Genomic DNA, 19,934 nt, shown 5'->3' with positions numbered 1-19,934 from the left:
CTTTATTGTGTCCATTGTTGCATGAAATGTTCTCTTGGTATCTTTAATTTTCTTGAAGAGATCTTGAGTCTTTCCGATTCTACTGTTTTCCTCGATTTCTTTGCACTGATCACTAAGGAAGGCTTTCTTCCACTTTATCCTTTGTTCTTTGGAACTCTGCATTCAAATGGGTATATCTTTCCTTTTCTCCTTTGTCTTTAGTGTCCCTTTATTTCTCAGCTATTTGTAAGGCTTCCTCAGACAACCATTTTGCCTTTTTGTATTTCTTTTTCTTGGGGATAGTCTTGATTACTGCTTCCTGTACGATGTCATGAACCTCCGTCCACAGTTCTTCAGGCACTCTGTCTATCAGATCTAATCCCTGGAGTCTTGATATATAGTTAGACTACATTTAAATGCCCTTTTTAATTTTAGCATCTTTTCTTGACCAAAATTTATGTTGTAAATGTTCAGCAAAAAGTAGCAATAAAATTTCAAAATACTTCTGATAAAGAATAAGAATGCCCAGTTTGTAATCTCTAGATATATCTTCCACAAAAAGGTATCTGGCTCAGAGAAATGTACAGAGAAAATATCTGGAATAGGAGTTGTGTAATATCAGCCTGAAAGGTCTTTTTGTATGAGAAAGAAAGGAAGTAACAGTGATTATTGGGGTGGTACTCAAAGGATTCAGAAGCAATTCTCATTGATTGAAGAGACAAGAGATAATTTGACCATTAGTGATAACAACTTCATTGGATTGAAAGATATGGACTATGTTTAAATCCATGAGTTCACAATGATATGTGGGCAGGTGGCGAGAATGTCATTGGCATTAGAGGATGCCAGGGAATGAACTCATTCTTCTATTAATTGATAAAGGGGGAAAACGAGCATTTAATCTGCCTTTTCTGTTTAAATTGTACCTTGGGGTAACCAAAGGGTTTATGAGGAGGAATTTGCATTTTTATAGTAATTTTTCAACCACATAAATGAAGATGGAATGATAGAGCATCATCACTTTTCAAAATGATAGTTAATGGACCTTAACAATAATCACCAAAGGCTGCAACATAATAAAACAGGAAGCAAGTTTTATGGGCAAGAAAATAACGCCCATATTGATAGAAGTACATAGAATCATGTGTAATTATTCTTGCCCCCCAAATCAAATTTAATTAACCCCTAAATCTAATTTCCTTTTGATTTCACTGGCCCAAGAGCACTGGCAGGAAAGGCAGATAATATTGTTTGTGGGCAGACACTGCTAAACTGGAGAGTTGTTGCTGATTCAGATTTTTACATAGGATGACCTGGTGTGTGTGTGAATGCACACATGTACATGTGCTCACACGTACATGTGCTCACACATTTGAGGGCAAGGAAGGTAGAGTGTCACTTTGTTGAAAGGAAAGTGAAAGTGAAAGTCGCTCAGTCATGTCCTACTCTTTGCAACCCCATGGACTGTATCCATGGAATTCTCCAGGCCAGGAATACTAGAGTGGGTAGCTTTTCCCTTCTCCAGGGGATCTTCCCAACCCAGGGATCAAACCCAGGTCTCCCATATTGCAGGTGGATTCTTTACCAGCTGAGCCACAGGGAAGCCCCAAGACTACTGGAGTAGGTAGCCTATTCCTTCTCCAGTGGATCTTCCTGACCCAGGAATCGAACTAGGGTCTCCTGCATTGCAGGCAGATTCCTTACTAACTGAGCTATGAGGGAAGCCCTTGTAGAAAGGAAGAGGATACTGAACTTTCACTTGTAGAATTCTTCATTCTTAGCTGAGATAGCGTCAGTTGTCAGTATCATAGAGGGGGAGCGTCTTAGGGAAATTCAGGAGGGAAGCCTGAAAGCTCCCTAAATGCCCAATAGCTACTATGATGCTGCTATAGTCCTAGGCAATAGAGCAATCCTGGGCTCCTATATCCTATATCTTTGGGCTCCTATATCAGTCTCAGAAGAGGAAGGAAAAGTTGTTACATTCCAACAAAGAGGGTTTAATAAAGGGAATATTTACAAAATGTGGGAGGCTAACAGGCACTGCAAGCACCTGGTAGTCAGCAATAGCAGGAGCCCCTACTACCTCTAGGCTGAAGGCAGCAGAGTGGGCAAAGTTTACTGGAATCCAGAGAGAACTGCAGCTAAAGCTGTAGATGAAAACGCTCAGACAGGAGATGTGGACTGTAGCACAGAAATTCAGTCCCTGCCAACCTGTGGCCTAACAGAGAGGGAAGTGACATCTGTCTCCTTCTCTGCTTTGACCTCCTAGCCTCCTCTCATCACCTCCTGCTGGATGAACTGGACTTGAAGCCAAGTGGAAGCCACAAGGCAGAGAACCCACTGAGGAAGTACAAAGGTCAGGCTCCCAGGGTGATGTCGGCAGGTCAGCAGAGTGGGGAAGGGTGGAACGGCACACTTACAATGGCAGATGGAGGCCACCCACCACAGACCCCCTCCTTGTCTAGGGAAAACTCTCTGTTAATGGGTGATCCTATCACTATGAGTAATATATTGAATCTCTGACCCTGACACCATCAGCAATCAGGTCAACTTTTTTATGATTTTATGATTCTAGCTAGAAATGCAGGTTCTTTACCACCCTGCACAGCTCCAGTGATTCTTCGTATTTCCCTCCTATATTCTGGAGAATAAAACAGCAAACAGGCCACTCACCATTTGGTGGGGTCCAGTCCTACTCTCAGCTCACCCTTACTCTATTCCTCTTATTCAAGTCTGAACTCCCATGCCACTTCTTCTTTCTTTGCCCAAGGCAGGTATCATCAATTGATCTTGGCTCTTTCTCCTGATGAGCTAAGATGCATCCTCAGAATCTTTCTTAAACTAATGCTTTGAGGAATCAAATCAATCAGTTAGAGTTGGGGTACAAGATGAAAGTCATTTCTCTCTTATCCCTGGCCTGGTGGGTAGCCTTGAGTCAGAGTTTTCCATGTTTTGTTGAACAGATCATTTCCCATGAACCCTGGAAAACTTATGCTACATGCACTTTGTCTTTATCAGCTGGAACAACATCACCATTATTAGCAGTAGTTGTAGCAGTATCATTAACTGGAAACCTTTCTTGAGCTTTCTAACTATCAAGACTTCACAGCTTCCCTTTTACTGTCAGTTTCTTTTCCTCTGTTAACCTTATGTGCTAACTTGCTTCATTTATGTCTGACTCTTTGCAACCCCATGGGCTGCAGCCCACCAGGTCCCTCTGTCCCTGGGGATTCTCCAGGCAAGAATACTGGAGTGGGTTGCCACCCCTCCTCCAGAGGATCTTCCCGACCCAGGGATCCAACTCTCGTCTCTTACGTCTCCTGCACGGGCAGGCAGCTTCTTTGCCACTAGCACCACCTGTCTGTCTTAGCTCCAGCATTTCATCCCTTTCTTCATTCACCACTTACCACTCTCTATCTAGGTTTTCATGGCTAGATTCTGATTGGAGTTTCAATTCTCTTACTTAGGTGATGCTGTTCCCTCAAAGGATCCATAATAGCAGCAATACTTCATATTTATAGAGTGCTTTACAATGTACCCAATACACACACATATATTTATAAAAGTCTCTCTGATCAAAGGCAAACTTTTGGGATGTAATTAAAGGATTTTAGATTTTTGGTTTATGGGACTAAATTACTCTACAGATGCTTATTATCTTCCTATGGCTTTTAGTCACCTTCTTTAAAATAATATCTTTCTACCCACAAATTTCAGAGCTTCTTTTTCCTCACATATTTTCCTTCAATTACATAGGTAATTTTGGCTTTATAGAGTTGGTTAAAGGAAGTAAGCCTATAGAAAAATAAATGTATGAAAAAAACCTCTGACTTAGGAACTGAACTACAAATACTTTCTTCCTCCAAGATGATATTCAACAATTGGACTTAATGTAAACCCAAGTTCATATTGGTACTTCTTAGCAATTTACTTATGATTTAAGAAGCCTATAGACATTACATTTTTAGATGCTTTTTCTTAAGAAGTTATCTTTTTGAAGATATTCATGTTCTAACCCTTTCCTTAAAAAAAAAAAAAAAGGAGGGGGAATAGTTTGTTTGATACATTTTAGCTGGTCCTTAGAGAAAGTTACAGATGAAATTTACTACATTTCCTGTGGTCTTTTTTATAGTGGCTTAAAAAAATTTTCTTTCTTTTTTACCTTTTTAAAGCCTGCTCCACCAATGCCTTTCCTCTTAGACACAATTTGTCCAAGTGCTCCTGCTGATATTGTAAAGCTTTCTACTACAATGAGTCTTTAAATGGGAAGCCTTCCTAAACTTTTAAAATAATGAGACCTCACCAGGCAAATTTATGATAAGGTTTCTTTTCTTCCCAGCCTATCCCACTGAATCTCACATCGATTCATATCTCGCCATCGGTATTTAAGACAATGGCAATAAACAAAGAAAAGGGTTTCCAAAGTGTCCCCATCTTTTTATGAGAAAGAGGAAATGACTAAGTGATTTCATATTGGCTGATAAAGTCACTAGATATAATGTGATGTCACTATTAATCTTGAGTCCTGATTCTGACTCCTATTTTTTTTTTCCTCCAGACTGTTTGCTTCCCTTTTACAATAAAGCCAATGCCTGTGATACCTTGGAAAATAGAAAAAGAAAAATGAGTTAAAATTACCATGTCTTTTATCCTCTTTTAGTGTTCCTTCTGTTTCCCAAGGAGCTTCCAGGTCATGGTTAATCCGGAGTCTGCAGTTTTAACATTCTTATGGTATTCTGTCTTTTCTATAATTCAGGGCCACTAATTCCCCAGGGAGTGTGTTTAAAACAGGAAGTTGCACAAGCAAATTATTATCTTTAGGAGGACAGATCTATGGCCAAAACATTGCAAAGGCCAACTGCCTTTTCTTCAGGGGCTAGCAGACGGAGGAATACTTTGAGAGCAGAACTAAACACACAAGACTGCTGCTTTCTGTCATAGCTCTGTTACCTCTCAGAGCAGCCATTGCTGAACTGAAAATAATAGTCACTTAAAGAAGGGCTTGTCATCTTCAACTGAATTAGCTCATATTTTTCTGTCATTTTCCTTCAATGTCTCCACCTTGCCCATGGTTCAGTGGTGACTTTCATGAAGGCTTTTCATTCGAGTTTTACTTCTTTTTCCACTTCATTTGTTGCCAGTAGCTCCAACCTGTGTACGCCTGTGCAGTAGGTTCCCAATTTTGCGGGTATGGGGTGGCAGCAGAGAACTCAGGTGATGAGTTAGAAAATTGTGATGAAATCCAGCCTGCCCTTCTTATACCACTCTGATTTCAGGACTTGAAGATCCCTGAATCTTACTTCCCATAGCCCACGACAGGAATGGGAGGTTAGGGGCATCTGTTGAAAGACACATGAAAAGGCTCCAGGAAGGATGTGAATAGCTTTCAAACTCAGCGTCAAAATTTCTTCCAGAGTACAACTGAAAATTATCATTGCACAGAACTTTGGAAAAGTGAATGAACAGTAAAATTATTTTGTGATAAATGTGGTCATTGGCCATTTAATATAGAAAGAATGCAGTTCCAATGGTTTGCTTAGAGTGTAAAAGACCTGTGCACTGAAGCCCTGTGGGGTATGACTCCTGTCTTAAGATGCCTTTTGGCCTTTGGGGGCCACCATAGGTATGGAACCCAGTGGGCATTCAAGAACCTCTCATTAAATAAATAGGTGTCTAGCACCCTGAGTTCATATCGAACCCCAAATACATTTAGGCAAATTGTTATAGAAAAGAAAAATAGAAGGTGAAAAAGGAGAAAAAGGCCCTTTATTCAATTGAGTTTCTCCAAGATGAGTGGATACATGAGGCCCAGCAAAAGATGAACCAGAGGTTCAGCGATGCTTCCAAGTTTCTTCCACTTGCAATTTTTAAGGTAAAAAAGCTTCTTTTAAAAGCAAAGTATAACACTACGAAAACAGTGAATGTTTGATGTGGAAGTCTTTTAAACATCAGTAAAAGGAAAAAAAGAGAGAATGAAAAAACTTCTTTTATTATTTCAAAAACAGGGAAATGGTTTTGGATTTCTTTGACTATTTTAGAATTTAAAAGAATTTCCCAGGCATGAATAAAATCAGATTTTCATCAAAAGGCTTTTAAACAAAACTCCACACTTTTCTCCATAAAACCAAACAAATATTTTTCAGAGCAATATTCTCTTACACAAAAGATTTTTACAAATCATTAGAGTGTTCTGTGTGAGGAAAATAAAATTCAAAATTATTTCTTAAAATATTTTTCTTTCATTTTTTTATTGCTACTAGGAATAAGAAAGCATTAAAGAGGATGTATGACTGTAGATGAAAGCTACCCTGCCAAATATATATATAAAAAAATTCTTTTAATGTTTTGGTCACGAACTCTGACAATGATAAATCACTTTTCAACAGCTGCAGACAGCTGTTAAAGTCTAGAGCCTAAAACGCTTAATTGGGGAAGTGTGTTAAAAGTTAAAGGGCCAGTGTCTTTTTAAGGTACATGAAGACTTTCTTCGGCACACTCAAAACAGTGCATTCCAAGGTTTGGGAAAGAACACATTAGTCTCTAGATTCATTAAGTGTGAAACATTAGGTGGACAAATGATAAAGTGCTCTTATTTACGTATATGAGCAAGAAACAAGAGTTACTAAACATAACAGTGTTTAATAAAAGAAGACACTCAAGCTCCTTGATAAACAGTTTTCATATATTATTTGGTGATGTGACTGAGATTAGTGGTACTCTTGTATTTCAGGTGTTTGAACTGGATACTCTTAATCTCTTCAATGTGGGTCTTACTACAATAAATACATTTACCCAGGATTAATTTATTGATCGCTGATTTCCAACCCTAGTCAAATCAGGAGAACTAGAAAAATTCTTTTTTAAATTTTTATAAATTTTTTAAAGTTTATTTTGTGATGCTTGTATTTTATTCTGACAGTGTTTGAGCAGTTATTTCAGGTAATTTAGGGACTTCACTTCAAATTTTTTCTTCATTAGAGTATTTAAAACTGATTTGCAGTGATAATATTTATTCAAGACATGCTTCCTGAGAGAGTGCCCTTCTGAAACAAGACTTTTGTTGCTTGCACGTGTGACTTTTTCCAAAGTATGTGTGTGTTTGTGTGTATATGTGCATGTATTCACTGCATATGTCATATATATTCACTGCTATATACATAATATATTCATTACATATATAATATATTCTGTATAATATATAATCACTTCATATATGATATATAGCATACACTCACTGCATATATATTTTCACTGCAGTCATGTATATTTTTACATGTGTATGTGTGTGTGTGTGTGTGTGTGTGTGTGTGTGTATACTACTAAGCTCTGAAAGAACTGACCTGATGGTTTTGTTTTACTTTTTTTATGGGTACCAAGTGTGTAAAGGTAAACATCATATATCTGCTTGAAGAGGGACAGTCCCCATTGAGTAACTGTCGGTAGGTCATTTCTCCTCTGTACAACCCCTGACATTCAGGAAAGGGAGTACTTCTGTTTCACACTCCGTAGCAAAGGTGATCTCTGGGAACTGTTTGCTGAGTAATTCGCTGTTATACAATACATCATTTTTATTGGTAATAAGGCAGATGTCACCAACAGTGGAGTTTGTCCAAGGCTGCCTCTGAAATATCCTTTAAGGCATTATGCTCCCAATCCGGCAGAAAATTGTCATCAGCGATTGCAGATTGAAAGACCACATTGCAGCATCCAAGGACTGTTTATGACTTTTCCAGCTATACACAAAGTGGCTGGTGAAGAGAGGCCTTGTGTAAGCATATTTGTTCTAGTTATGATGTATCCATTCTACTAACTTTGGGAAGAAATATACCCTAAAAATATGTTGTGTGCAGTTTGTATTGTGTGAAGCAGATGAATTTATATAGAGGATGAGGGGGGAGAGCAATTTATAAAGTTTGTCTCATAAAAGTGTCTATTTGAAGCAATTTTACTTATTGCTTTGAAAAACTAAGATAAATGGCTTTAAATGAAAGCTTTTATTGCTAATATTAATTAGAGAGACAGGTTTACATTTTTCCTTCATAAGAATTTTGTGAGCCATTCTTAACACACTAGATAATGAACCGTCATCTCAGGATCTATACTTGTTTACAAGTTCTGTGTTGGTTCAAATTCAATGAATTATTTCAAATTAGAGAAAATATTGTACTAACACTCTACACTAAATTTGTAACTTCTGTCTCTTACCAGTGTGAGATATTGTTGAGAGAGTGCCCTTCTGAAACAAGACTTTTGTTGCTTGCATGTGACTTTTTCCAAAGTGTGTGTGCATTTGTGTGTATGTGTGCATATATTCACTGCATCTGTTATATATATTCACTGCACATACTATATAGATAACATATTCTTTACACATATAATATATATTCACTGTATAATATATAGTCACTTATCCCACTAAGCGAAAAGTTAAGAGCAACACAACTGGAAAATAAATTTCATATACGCATCACATGAGTGGCTTGTCCTGAGCCAGACATTCTCTTTTGGCTTTGTTGTATGATCAGGACTGTATATTTCTAACTGTGGTAGAGATATCCATTATTATTTCAATGGCTTTAATAAAATGAAAGTTTGTTTCCTCTCATGTCACTGTCTAATATGAATGTTCCTGGTCAGGTGATTCTATCCCAAGTGATGATTCAGAGACTTGGGTGTCAAGTCCTGTGGTTCCTTTATCTTCAACACTTGGCTCCCAAAGCAGCCCTAGGGGGGTGCTATCCTAGGGAGAGAATGGAAATGTTTGGAGCACTCATCCCTCTTGCCCATATTCTATTGGCTAGAACTCCGTCACATAGCCTGACTTAGATGAAAAGAATGCTGGGAAGTGTGGTCCCTGATTAGCAGCTACTTTTTATAATAGCAATCCCATCTATGAAGGCAAGCAGGAAATTTTAGTGGATAGCTAGGGCTTCCCAGATGGTAAAGAATCAGCCTGCCAGTGCAGAGGATGTAGGTTTGATCCCCGGGTCGGGAAGATCCCCTGGAGTAGGAAATCACAACCCACTTCGGTATTCTTGCCTGGCAAATTCCATGGACAGAGGGGCCTGGTGGGCTACAGTTCATGGGGCCTCAAAGAGTTGGGCACGACTGAGCACACATACACAAATTTAAAAACTAACCTTAAAAAGAGACAAATGCTCAAACAACCTTCCAAGAACAAGAAGAGAAAATTCATCAAGTAAGGAAAATTTACTTTAATCATATGGATGACTTATGCTTATTAAGTTAAAAAAATAACGTGTGGCAAAACTACTGCAAAAGTATTTTTAAGTGCTGAACATTAAAACAGCAATAACTAAAAGTCTAGAGTCGAAATTAGATGAAGCCAAATCTACCTGTTCTGCCACTCTTTGTCAAATTTACAATTAGACTTACTTTTGGAAATAAATGATTGTGTCTTCCCTCACTAGTCTGAAAGCTTTATGAGAGTAGATCATTTAATTCCTAGCACCTAGTGTAGTGATCAGCATATAATTGGCTACGCTATGCTAAGCTGCTTCAGTCGTGTCCGACTCTTTGCGACCCCATGGACTATAGGCCACCAGGCTCCTCTGTCCATGGGATTCTCCAGGCAAGAATACTGGAGCGGGTTGCCATGCCCTTCTCCAATATAACTGGCTGCTCTTAATTTAATTAGTCTGCTCTTAGTTTAATTAACCAGTTTATAATTGGCTCAGAGAGTTGAAGGAACAAGTAAATGAATATGTGGATGAATGAAGAGAAAGATATTTATAAAGTTTCCTATTAAACATATCCTGAATCTGAAGATACCCTATGTGTATTATTATCATTAAAGAGATAAAAATGTAAAGTGACCTTCTGAATTGGCATGGTAATGAAAAACAAAATGTGTAATGAAATGAATGAAAACAAAATGTTATAACACATTAAAGCTAAACTTGTTTGGGAACGCATGTAAGAATTAAAGATTTTAAAATTAAAAAAATAAAAAATAAATAAAAAATAAAAATTAAAAATTAAAAAAACATTAAAAAAATACACAATGCAATAATGGGAATAATAAACACTAGACACATCTTTGCTAGACATGAGTCAAGTCAGAGTTCTGAGAAGATTTCAAACTGCGATTCCAAAATTATGTGGCAGGAATACACAAAGATAGTGTCAAATGCCCACCAGAGAGAAAGTAGTATGTTCGTATCCGGCTACACCACTGCACATAGAAGTTTTATAGAAAACTTGAAGCAGATTCAGGGAAATGTCACTCTGCAAACTGAGTCAGGGAGTGCAAATTAATCCTTAAGAAAATTGTAAAAAGAACTAGTATAATTGAGCTTCAAGAAAAAGGAAAGAAGCAGCACCCTTCATGTAAAACATTTCACACTAAGACTTTAGGGAACTATTTTCCGACTCTTCTGTAGCCAGAGCAATAAAAATGAATAAAATGCAGCAAGCAGGATCTATTATAAGTTAGGATAATTGTTTGGAATTGAGGTTTTCAAACCTTGTTACCGGCACTATGTTCCTCTCAAAAGCCTATAAGAACACAGATCTTCTCAGTGGGATGAAATGATTTCAGGGAACACCAGAGGAGGTCCAAGACAAAAGTCTCTCCATGACCTTCCCAGTCCCCTTACCCTTCATACTGAATAATGAGAGCAGGTTAGAGAATGAAAGAGTGTTCTTTCTTCTGTGGAAATCTTTTATCTTCATTGTAAATTTTCCCTGTGCTTAACCACAGAATCTGCTTACGTAGTTAGTGAAACACCTTCAGAGGTTTATGATTAAAGGCGATGATCACAGCAGATTTATCTAGAATATGAGTGATAATGCAGACTTGCTTGTTCATATGAGCATAAAAAAAAAAAAAACTGGCCTCAGAGACAAGAAATTGAGACTGTGAGGGAAAATTCATGCTATGAAACCAGAAACAGACTGAAATTGGTGCTAAGTTTATGAAACAGGAAGTTTTCAAAAGTTAAGTGTATGTTGATTTAATATACTGAGGATCAAGTATCTGAATACTGAGGAAGCTACAAAAGCTTCAGTTTTTGTCCTGAAGTTTTCAGATATCATTGATCCATGATAGAATGTGGAACTGCCCTGTGACCAGCTCATTCACTTTATTCATTTAGTGTCAAGTGAGTAATAACCAAATAACTATCATTGCATGTGTAGAGTCAAATGTTAAGTTTTATGGAACTCAAGAAATTTAAAACAGGAAACTCCTCCGTGCATAAGGTTTGCTAACCTTCTTTTTATGCAGTGTATTGAAAACTAGATTTAGCAAACTAGAAAGTACCTACATTTGTCCCGCCCTAATGTAATTAAACTCACTTATTTATTCATTCAATCAATAAATATTTATTGCAAGAGAAGTGAAGTCATATTTCATCTCAAGGAGCTTCTGGTTTGGTAGGAAAGAATTCACACCAATACCTAAAATATTAGGTAACCTACTTTTAGTGTCTGCTACTATAGGTTGACTCTCTCAGCTTCACTGTTCCTAACCACTTGTCTTTGTTTTCCTCATTTATCATAAAAACTAGAAAGCCAAATGCTTGATTTTGCAGACTCTCTTAAAACTAGGGGTGACCTATGACACAGTTTTCTCCAAAACGATGCAGGGCAAAGTATGTTAAGGGAGAGTCCATAAAAACTTTTGCTTTTCAGATAAAAACAGACACAGTCTTTCATTGTCCTTCTATCTCTTCCTATCTGGAATGAGAAAAGTAATAGATGGAGACACAGCAGCCATCTTATGTCAAGAGGCAACAAGCACAAGAATGAAAATAACAGGGATGTTGTAACCTCCTTGCCGAATGATACCAGTGATCAGCTGAATCAACACAAGCAAGGACCTACATCCAGATTTACAAATAACAAAGTCCTATATGTAAGCTACTATTAGCTGAACATTGTAACATGCAGCCAGATGTATTCCTAACTGACCCAGTATTAAGTCACGCCAAGAGATATCAAGCACTATTGTGGACCAAGAAGAGAAAGAAGGAATCTGCAAATCTTTGCCAAGGTGAGGGAGGAATGGCATTTATTTATATAACTTAAAGTCTCATCTCTTCTATTAGACCAAAAAGCTCTTTGAGAAAAGCAAATGTCTCACCTATCCTTGTATGCTTATGCCTAGTAATTAGAACAGTGTTCAGCATATAAGAGGTTCTCACAAATGTAAGTTAAATAAAGGTTTATATTCGTTCATTTATATTAAACATAATGAGAAATACCAGAAAATTGTGTCACCTAGTCCAGTTCTCTAAACCATTGTGACCATACGTTTTTGTTGACATAATTCCATTAGCATACCACAAATCTATGTAGGTAAATACTTAAATTATGCATATCACAAAATACACAAAATAAAGAGTTAAATGAATGAGATAAAGTAAATATGATAAACACTATGATCCCTCCCCTGACTTCAATAGATCAAGGTTAATGTACCATCTGGGAACATGCTTTATACATAGCTCCCCTTGGGGAATACCATTCCAAATTAAGAGTACCATAGAACTATTATAAGTTCAAGGAGCAACTGATGAGTCACATAAATTATATCAATATCTCAAACTACACTATCATTATATATCATATCCTTCTAAGTTTTTCAAGTTTTGTAACTATAAGAATTGGTGTATAATGGCTAAAAATAAGATATTTCTAGGAATCCAACCAACTGATTTCACCTACATTTGCTCCAAAATGAAATAAAATGCACTTAGGGAACATTCACTGGGTCTCTATTGTGTTCTTGACACTATGTTGGGTGCTGGAAATGTAAACATTAATTGTCCCAGCTCTTCAGGAATTAATTGTTCATTGACAAATAAGCAAATGAATGAATGAAGCACCACAGTTTCTATGACAGATGCTTGTCCCCATACAATAGAGCCATGAAGGGGCTATTCCAGCATAAAGTCAGTGACACAAGCTGTCAAGGTCATTAAAATGGGGTTTGCATTTCATTTGCTAATTTTGCCAAGTAAAACATCCTTTATATTTTATTAACTAATAATAAATTTCTTCTCAAATTACCTCTTACGATGAATAACATTTTTTAATTAACTGGTCTAATAATAGAGTATTTCTGGTCTAGAGCCGCCATTAAAAATTGTCTAGGAGGCACACAGCTGATTTTTTGGCATCATGCTTTGCATAGTACAGGTCAGTCTTGGAGTCAGTAGGAATTTGCTTTCACAAGTAGAAAAATGGCCCATATTTTAAGGTGATTTTATAAAACATCTCACCCTAGGGCCCACAGCATAGCTTCTAAAGATACTATGGAAATAAAATTTTGGCTAGCAATTTAAAAAAATATTATATTCAACTGATTTAGACATGAAAGTATATTTGCATTTTTGTATTAAAATAATAAAATTATATTTATTATAAGATTATTTTATACTCTACTGAAGAAAAGAGGTGATGAGAAAAATTTAGAAGAAAATTAATTCTTCCTTTGACTTTAGTCATGAGCTCCTTCCCCCTATCAGCACACCCCCAGTCATTCCTAAAATGGGTTTCAATACAGAGTACACCCCAGTTTTAGATCCTGGGAGGTATAAGTCTCTTTGCCATAAGTCCTTTGACTTCTATCCCCTCCCCCACCCCCCAGCCAATCCCCAGTGACTTTTCATTCAACACCTGCAAGAGCAAATGAGTTTCTTTAGTCTAAAATTGTCTAGACAGATACAAGGAGGCAGAGAAAGCACCAGACGGCTTTTTTTTTTTTAACCTGGTAATTAAAGCTGTATTAATTTACTCCATACCAGTTCACACTAAAGAGTTTTAAAATGGCTAATATAAATCCACTTATTTAGATCAAGCTATAGTGTTGAGTGTCCATTATCTGGTGGTGCCTGAACATTATGAATATTGTGTTAGCAGAAATTCTCTCCTATTTGGCCCATGATGAATATCTTGATGCTTAAATTTGTCTTTTCAAAGCCCTCAAGGACAGGCACATTTCTGCTCTTGGTGGCTTACATGAAAGCAGAAAGACCAATTATTAAATTCTCCCATTTTAGCTGCAATGTAAGCTTTGATTTCACCTTCGTGGCAGTTTTTCAGCTTTGGCAAGATTTTCATAGTAATTTTTATTCACAGAAAGAGTGACAAGAATTCCTCTCAGCTCAGTTATCAGTGGACAAATAGATGATCTTGGAAACTGGCAATCTGCATCTCCCCCTTAGGATGTCAGCTAGATAATGAAGAAATACATTCCAGGGTTCAGAGGTAACTATTTCTTGCATGTATGCATTCATGCCTGTGGATGTATATGCCTGTGTGAGATGCTATGAGTGTGTGTGTTGCTGTGTTAGTGTTAGTATATTACTGTGTATTGGTGTGTTAGTACACGGGCCAGTGTGTATACTGGAGTGTGTGTGAGTGCATGCATATTTGAGTGTATGTGTGTTACTGTGTGTCAGTGTCTGTTTTAGTGTGCATGTTAGTGTGTTGGTATGTGTCTATTAATATTTATATTGTGTGTGTATGTTAGAATACGTGTGCATATGTTGGGGTGTGTATGTATGCTGCAAAAACAGGGGCAAAGATTAACCCACAAGCAGGAATAGGAAACAAGCCTATTAATCAAGGAAGGCTATGTTCTGTTTGTTTGTTTTTTTTCCATGAAAATGCTGGGCTGGAACCACTCAATTAAATATTGGGGCAAAGAAAAAGTTGGGAATAGGAATAAATTGAGAGGGATGAAGTGAGGATAGAGAGTAACATCTAGACAGGAAGGTAGAAAGAGAAAGAAAACAGAGGAGGTTGGAAAGGCAGCACCATGACCTGAGCCTATGTTGCCCTTGACTTCCCCACTAAAATATCACCATGGAGTGCTCAAGAAAAATGAGGAAAGGTCAAGTTCAACCCCTTGGTCTGAAGTCCATCTTACCTCCATTCTGCTTTGCTCTCTTTTTGAGGAACATTAATGATTAGCCTGATGAAGGACAGTGTGAAGCCCAAGACATTTGAAAGCTTCTAAACTGGTGATGACTTCCTGGAACTGGACAACAACATCCTGCTGTCAATGCAGCAGTGGCCCCAGAAAGAACGGGAGAACTGTTCCCAAGATTAATTCTTTCTGCGGAGGGGACTGTGTGTGGGGGGATGCTGAGTGGGGTGGGATGGATGGGAGAGAACAATAGAGGAAAAGAGAAGCACAGTTTCCACACAGAGAAGAGCCTGTGGAGCGGTTGAATAGTCCAATCCGTTTCCATGTGGAGATTTTACTAAAGGCATTACAATTACCAGTAAAGATTTAGTCATATTATTTACCTATACACACACACACAAACTATATGTAAGAGCCTTGCCTTGCCAAACAAAAAATTTTATTGCATTTAAAAATGAGGGAGGGTAAAAAAATAAATGAGGCACATGCTTGCAAAGAAAATTTATTCATTGCAAACATGAAAATGTAGTTTGGACTGATGTCACGAGTAACATAATTAACTACAATAACAACAAAACCACTAAAGGATTTGTGAGAACTAAAAGAAAACCCAAAAGACATCTGAAAGGTGATGGCTTTCTGATTTCGCCATTCCTCGTGCTCAGTCCCCACGTCAATCATTTCCCTCCCAGCAGTCACTAGCTGGGCTATTTGTCTGTTTCCACACTAATGCATCACGAAACATCATGCCCACTTGCCTGGAAAAGATACTATCTCACACATATGGGGCCTGCCTTTGATCTCTGTGGTCGAGCTAGAGGTCAGAGGCCTGCCTTCTCCAGGCCCTTACTTCAAATGATTCCTTTCATTTACTGAGAAACCAAACGTTAGCAGGGAGAAGGCAGGAAAAATAAAAGCCATGATTTAATAGCAATTTATGTGTTTGGCCTATTTCAGTTTGGGTTTTATCCTCTTTGGCTCACATATAATTCGTCATTCGTCCCCGTTCCCCTGTCCTCCCTGCTCCACCATTTGTTTATTTTGGGCCCTCAGACAGGTTGGCACTGGAAGGGATGCTCTTACATCCTCTTCGTCAGGTTGTGGGGTGCCATTGTGTTCTTCTAAAATGTCAGACTTAATTCACTGTCTCTTGTTGATAGGAAAAAATATTGTGAGTAAGTAATCAAGCACAATTACAGACTGGACTCTGGTAAATTTAATGTTTTAACCGGTGGGTATAAATGGCTTTTGAAACTCACATGATTCATTGAAGGAAGGTTCTATCTGTACACAAATGGAGAAAGAAGGTAGGTGATGATAAAAGTTGGATCCCCAACTAGAGTGGAACTTAGACATGGAAAATATTTTATAACATTTTCTCTTTCATGAATAAAATAAAAATGATCATATCAGAGTGTTGCACATTTTAAAAGTATGAATTTTTGTGTGTTATAACAGTTAATTTGTCAGCTTATTAATGATAATCACAATGCAGAACTTCACTGCATAATACCAGGGAAGGTTCGCATTTATCGAGGGTGTCCCAGGTGACTCGCACTCAGGAGGGTGCTTAGTTGTCTTTTATTCAATCACCTTCACAATAAGCCAGTGAGGCAGATATTGTTGTTCCCCTTTTAAAGGTGACAAGCAGTCAATCAGGAGTAGAAAGGAAAAGGAAAACTCCTTTGATTCCTCTGGAATTGTCAGTTTCCCTCAAGAGACTGACTGCAATGGATGTGTTTTTACATCCAGAGTAGAAAATACTCTACTGTGTTTTTATAAAGGAAGGAAGGACTGGAGTGTTCAATTCAGTATTGCCATGCTTATATTATCATGGCAGTTCACTGCTTTCCCTGCTGTGAATGCCAACGACCCTGCCAAGGGTCCTGGAGTCAGAGAAGAGGGAGTCTCAAAGCCAGAGTTAGCTAGCAACCCCTGGGCCCCAGTTCCTCTGTGATGTGGGTGTAAAGAGAGTGCCTACTTCACAGGGCAGTCATGAAGACTGGACGAGATGACACATGCGAAACCCTAGTGTACTGCTTTCTGTATTCCTATAGATATGCGCCTCTGTGGTCCCATATATACTCCAACATATATATATATATACACACACACATATACACATATATATAGGGACAGGGAGGGAAACAGAGAGAAACTTGGAGGCTGACTGTTATGCCTGACCAAAGATGGCCTGTGGAGTGAAAGCCAAGACTCATGTAGACAGCCATATAGCAATCAAGATTTTTGCAGCTCAAAAATGTATCATGGGAACAAATTTCTCAAAAAATTAAAACTAAAACTACCATATGATCCAACAATTCCACTCCTGGGTATTTACTCAAAGAAACAGAAACACTAATTAGAAAAGATATATGCACCCTGATATCCACTGCAGCATTATTTACAATAGCCAACACATGGAAGCATCCATGTCCATCACAGATGAATGGATAAAGAGGATGTGGTGTATATATATATATACACACACACATATATACAATGGGATATTATTCAGCCATAAAAAATAATGAAATCTTGACATTTGTGATAACATGGATGGATCTAGAGGAAATTAAGCTAACTGAAATAACACAGATAGAGAAAGACAAATACTATAAGATTTGACTTATAAGTGGGATCTAGAAAACAAAACAAATGAGCAAACATAACAACAGAAACAGGATTATACATACAGAGAACAAACAGATGGTTACCAGAGAGAAGTGAGGTTGGGGAAAAAAGAAATAGGTGAGGGCAATGAAGAGGTACAAACTACCAGTTGCAAAATAAATGTTGGAAATGTACAATGTAGGGAATATAGTCAATAACTAAGTAATATATTTGTGCTGACACTTCATAACTAGATTTCTGTGGTAATCACCTTGAAATGCATAGAAAAAGTCATTATATTGTATAACAGGAACTAACATAATATTGCAGGTCAATCATACTTCCAAAGGAAACATACAAACTCAGGGAAAGAGGTCAGATTTGGTGGGCGGAGAGGGGAGAGGGAATTGGAAATAAAGATATGGGGGAAATTTTTAGAATGTTGAACATTATACAGTGACTGCAGCCAAGAAAGTAAAAAACTCTTGCTCCTTGCAAGAAAAGCTATGACAAACCCAGACAGCATATTAAAAAGCAGAGACATCACTTTGCTGACAAAGGTCCATATAGTCAAAGCTATGGTTTTTCCGGTAGTCATGTATGGATGTGAGAGTTGGACCATAAAGAAGGTTGAGCACTGAAGAACTGATGCTTTTGAACTGTGGTGCTGGAGATGACTCTTGATAGTCCATTGGACAGCAAGGAAATCAAACTAGTCAATCCTAAAGGAAATCAACCCTGAATAGTCATTGGAACAATTGATGCTGAAGCTGAAGCACCAATACTTCAGTCACCTGATGAGAAGAGCTGACTCACTAGAATAGACCCTGATGCTGGGAAAGATTGAGGGGAGGAGGAGGAGGGGGCAACAGAGAATGAGATAGTTGGATGGCATCACCAACTCAATGGACATGAGTTTGAGCAAACTCCAGGAGATAGTGAAGGACAGGGAAGCCTGCCATGCTGAAGTTCATGGGGTTACTTAGCAACTCAACAACAATACAGTGATTAGTTTATGGAGACTTTGGAAAAGAAGAACATAAGATTCTACACATATTATTTGCCTAACCATAAAAAGACAAACATGGAATTCAGTTAATCTGGTCTGAGCAGCTTTCTATAGGACTAGGAGGGCCATGTACTATCCCAGGTATGCTGCCTGGGGCTTGGGAAGTCTGAAAAGGACAAAGTCAGGCTACTGTAGCACCTGCTCAATTTTCTATCATGAAAGGGCAGGTGGTGTGGCAGTTAATAGCCTGGACTTTAGAGCCAGGCAGCCTTAGTTCAAATACCAGCTCTTTCTATTTGAGCTGGGGGAACTTGAGTAAAGCCAGCATCTCCACTTGCCCACTGGCACAGCACGCCGTGGTGTGAGGGTTACCAAGTTCACGTATATGAAGCACTTGGAGCACTGCTTGACAGTTTCAAGATTCAAAGGATGCTCTCTATACAGAGGCCAAGTGCCAGGCTGGATGGATGCCTCTCAGTGCCAGGAGCTGCCTAGTTTGTTTTTCAAAGCTTTCCCTCATGGCTCTCAGAATCTCTTGGAACTTTATTAACAAGAAAAGATGCAGAATTAAGAAGGCATGACGTGAGTTTTCAAGAGGCTTCTGGTGTTTGATTCATTCATTGTTAGGTTCTGAGAGAGTACTCCATACCTTGTGCCAACCGGGGTACCATTTGCTTTCTCTGCTCCTAAGTAAAAACGTTTATGATTCAGGAGAAAAGACTATAGTGATTCCATCTGACTGAGAGACCAGGAAGATTACAGGTTTTCAAGAAACAGGAGTTGCTTGGGAGCCAATGTCCATTTTTATTAGACGGTTCTATCAAAGTATGAAATTTTAAACAATCTGGAAGGATAGATGGGAACTTGAAGCTAATCTAAGAGAGAACCTTCCATCACAAGACTATGAGCATGGGAAACAGAACACCATTTGTTAGCACTGTATCGCCTTAATGTGTTCATTCAGCAGCATTCACACTCACTTGACAGATTTGGGAAAGGAAAGCCTTCATGGTGATAGATTTTAAAGGGGGTTCTCCCTTCACCCTGAAATGGGTGAATCCCCTATTTGGGAACACTCATTGCAGACACCTTAGAGAAGGAGGGCAAGCACACAGTTTCAGGTTCTCCTAGATTTAGAGGGAAACAGAAACTGCAACAGAGATGTGCATACCAGGCAAAGAAGTTAGAATCCGAGAAGCAGGGTCTGGGGCTCTGGACACCAGAAAAGCTGGTCCCTCCCCAGCTCCTTGTTAGGGCAGCTGAATTCTGTTTCTCAGGTGTGCATTCCACTAACACTGCAAAAAGGGATTAGCCCCGAAGCACCTGTGATCGTCTAAGCTCGGGCTTAGACTTGGAACACAGCAAGATAAGCTTTTCCAGGAAGGAATTCTTGTTTAAACAGAACCCAGTGTTGTTTTCCCACGCTTTTCACTT

Source organism: Capra hircus, chromosome 14 (genome assembly GCF_001704415.2).
Source record: "Capra hircus breed San Clemente chromosome 14, ASM170441v1, whole genome shotgun sequence".
Taxonomy (NCBI): Eukaryota; Metazoa; Chordata; class Mammalia; order Artiodactyla; family Bovidae; genus Capra; species Capra hircus.
This window is presented reverse-complemented; position numbering follows the sequence as displayed.